Raw genomic sequence first — 3921 nt, 5'->3', positions numbered from 1 at the left:
GGCTCCTCTCCCTCGGGTCGGCCTCGGGCGAAGCATCGGCCGAGGAAGCCCAAACGTCAACGGGGCTCTCCTCGACGCCGCGGTCGCTCCCCGCCGACTGAGGCTGAGACCTTGCGGGTCTCCGAGCTCCGCCTCGATAATCCGAGGCTTTTCCGTTCCTCCGAGGTGGAGTTTTCGAGGGACTCTTCACCGAGACGGAAGGGGCGTGCCTCGGTGCCTCATACCCCGGGGACTTCCCGCAGGGGTTCCTCGGGGCATGGGCGGTCCCCGACCCCGTCGAGGTCGCTGGGTGCGGCTTCTTGGGGTTCGGGGTCTGGCACCAGTAAGGAGCCTCGTTACTCCCGTGAGGCTTCACCTTCTTTTTTGGCAACGCGGGCTTCTCGATCTCCCTCTCCGCCTTCGAAGCCCTCCTCCTTTTCCAGATTTGTGCTTGAGATGGGGAGGACTTTGGACCTTGACCTTATGTCAGGCTCTCAATACACGAAGGAATTTTTGGAAGAGCAGGATTTGCCCTCTCCCCCAAGGGAGACTCCTCGTCTGCCTCTCAACAAGGTTCTACATCAGACCTTCCTGAGAAACTTGGACTCCCCTCTTACAGTCACAGCGGTTCCATCAAAAATGGAGTCGAAGTACCATACGGTCCCTTGCAAAGGCTTCGACAAAGCACAGCTGTCCCACCAGTCGTTGCTGGTGGAGTCGGCGTTGAAGAAGTCTCAGCCTTCTAGGGTCTCTGCTGCGGTCCCCCCCCCCCCCCCCGGGCGGGAGGGATGGACCCTGGACAAGTTTGGTCGTCGCCTCTATTCCAACTCCATGATGGCTGCCAGGGTCCTTAATTACGCATTCACCTTCTCATCCTATTTAAGGCAGATGGTGAAGGCATTGCCCAGGTATTATGGGGTCATGCCGTTTTCCCATAAGGGGGATTTTGGTACCTTTATGGCCAATTTGTCTCAGCTGCGTCTCTACCTTTTTCACACAGTTTACGATGCGTTTGAGTTGGCCTCTCGTGTATCCGCCTTTGCTGTGGCGATGCGCCGTCTCGCATGGCTTCGTACCCTGGATATGGACCCGAACTTGCAAGAACGTCTGGCCAATCTTCCATGTGTGGGCTCCGAGTTGTTCGATGAGTCCTTGGAGGCGGCGACCAAACGCTTGTCTGAACATGAGCGCTCTATCGCCTCATTGGTCCGTCCTAAACCTCGGGCCCCGCCGCAGAAGCCGTTTAGACCTCCTCCGCGGCGATACCCGCAGAAGTCGACGCCGGCTTTCTCGAGGCCTCCGCCCCGGTGTCCCCCTCAGCAGGGCAGAGCATCCCAACCAAAGCCTCAGGCGCAAGGGGCGTCTAAACCGGCTCCGTCTTTTTGATGTGATGCGCGGTTGGGGGCGGGCCCCCTCCGCACTGTCGAAGGACCCCCTTCCTATCGGGGGCCGATTGCAGGCCTTTCTTCCAGTCTGGGCCGAGATCACGTCGGACGCTTGGGTGCTCCGGATCATCTCTGAGGGTTACTCGCTAAACTTCTTAGCCATGGCGCCTGAACATCCGCCGGGGGCTTCTCTTGGCTGTCAAGACCAGCTTCCTCTTCTCCTGTCGGAAGCCAAGTCCTTGTTGAGCCTTCGGGCGGTGGAACCCGTGCCCCCGAACCAAAGGGGACGGGGGTTTTACTCCCGTTACTTTTTGGTCCCGAAGAAGACAGGGGACTTACGCCCCATTCTGGACCTCCGGAGGCTCAACAAGTTCCTTGTCCGGGAGAAGTTCCGTATGTTGTCCCTTCCAGTCCTGTACCCTCTGTTAGAATCGGGGGACTGGATGTGCTCCCTGGACCTGAAGAAGCATATACTCATGTTCCGGTGCATCCCGCCTTCCGCAAGTTCCTCAGGTTCCAGGTGGGGGAGTTGCACCTCCAGTATCGGGTCCTCCCCTTTGGACTGGCTTCGTCCCCTCGAGTCTTCACGAAGTGTATGGTGGTGGTCGCGGCAGCCCTAAGATCTCGGGGGCTGCAGGTGTTTCCCTACCTGGACGATTGGCTGATCAAGGCGTCCTCCAAGGAAGGGGTTATTTCAGCGACCCGACAGACTATCATCTTCCTTCAACATCTGGGGTTTGAAGTGAACTTCCCCAAGTCTCAGTTGTGCCCGACTCAATCCCTTCAGTTTATCGGGGCCGGGCTGGACACGGTTCGCCTCCGTTCGTTCCTCCCCCCGCCACGGTTGGAAGTCCTGCTTCGATTGAGTCGCCAGGTTTTGTTGCTGCCCTCAGTTTCGGTGCAGCGCGTGATGGTTCTGCTCGGCCACATGGCGTCGACGGTCCATGTCACTCCGTTCGCCCATTTGCACCTGAGGCTTCCTCAGTGGACCTTGGCCTCCCAGTGGCGTCAGGATCGGGACCCAGTCTCCTCCCCTATAACTGTGACTCCTTCCTTGAGACGCTCACTCCGTTGGTGGACCAACTCTTCCAATCTTTCCGGGGGTTTGCTCTTTCTCGTTCCTCCGCATCGCAAGGTCCTGACCACGGACTCTTCGGAGTACGCGTGGGGAGCTCATCTGGGCGGACTCAAGGTCTATGGTCGGCAGAGGACCGGAGTTGTCACATCAATGTTTTAGAACTTAGTGCCATTTTTCTGGCTGCTCGAGCGTTCTGCCAACTGCTGCACGATCAGGTAGTCCTTGTGCAGATGGACAACCAGGTGGCCATGTATTATGTGAACAAACAAGGGGGAACGGGCTCTTGGTCCCTGTGCCAGGAAGCCCTGCGCCTTTGGGAATGGGCGGTCTCCCAGAACATCTTCCTGCGGGCGGTTTACATTCAGGGAGAGAAGAATTGTCTGGCCGACAAACTCAGTCGTCTTCTCCAGCCGCACGAGTGGTCGCTAAACTCCCGAGTTCTGCGCGAGGTCTTCGACCGCTGGGGGACTCCTCAGGTGGATCTGTTTGCCTCCCCGGAGACTCGCAAACTGCCCCTCTATTGTTCTCGGATGTACTCCCCGGACCGTCTCGAGGCCGACGCCTTTCTTCTCGACTGGGGAGGGAGGTTCCTTTATGCGTTTCCTCCTTTTCCTCTGATCTTGAGGACGTTGGTTCATCTCAAGGCATCCAGAGCCACTATGATTCTCATTGCGCCTTGTTGGCCTCGTCAGCACTGGTTCTCCCTGCTCCTTCAACTTAGTGTCAGGGAGCCTCTGCTTCTGCCTGTCTTTCCCTCTCTGCTGTCTCAGAGTCGGGGTTCGCTGTTGCATCCCAATCTTCAGTCTTTACATCTGACGGCTTGGTTCCTTTCCCCATGACTTCACAGGTTTCTCAGTCAAGCGAGCTTAGTAGTCTTGTTTTGCAAGTGAAAGGGCATATTGGAAGGAGGTGGTTAGGTTAAAATTTGCACTGAAAACTTTGTACTCTAAAGATAACTGTGGCAAATTGTAACCGGTAAACTGTACATTATGCATATTAATATTAGACCCCTAGTATGTGCCAAGTTAGGATAAAAACTTGTACTGAAACTATATACAGTATGTTTAACCTGTAACCGGTTCTGTGCTCTTTGGGGACAACGGGATAGAAAACAAATTAAATAAATAAATAAGTAAAATATTTGAAACGAGACCTCCCCCCCCCCCCCCCCCACACACACACACACACTCAGCAAGTAGTTTGTTTATTTAAATTATTTTATTACAATAAGTAAGCCGTGAAAAGCTTTCACTAAAAAAAAGAATAGCTTTTGTACCTATTACAGTACACACAGAAAATAAACGTGGAAATGTACTCTAAACTGGTGAAAACTTCCACTGAATGAATGTTATTTGAAATATAATGGTGAACTCTCTCCCCTTCATGAAATGCGACAGTAGCTCTTTTAAACGGGAAAAACTACAGTTCCCGTCGTCCTTTTCGATTTATTTATTTTAAAGTCCCGCTTCTACAAGCGTT

The sequence above is a fragment of the Geotrypetes seraphini genome, chromosome 2 (genome assembly GCF_902459505.1).
Source record: "Geotrypetes seraphini chromosome 2, aGeoSer1.1, whole genome shotgun sequence".
NCBI lineage: Eukaryota > Metazoa > Chordata > Amphibia > Gymnophiona > Dermophiidae > Geotrypetes > Geotrypetes seraphini.
Note: the sequence above shows the minus strand (reverse complement) of the source record.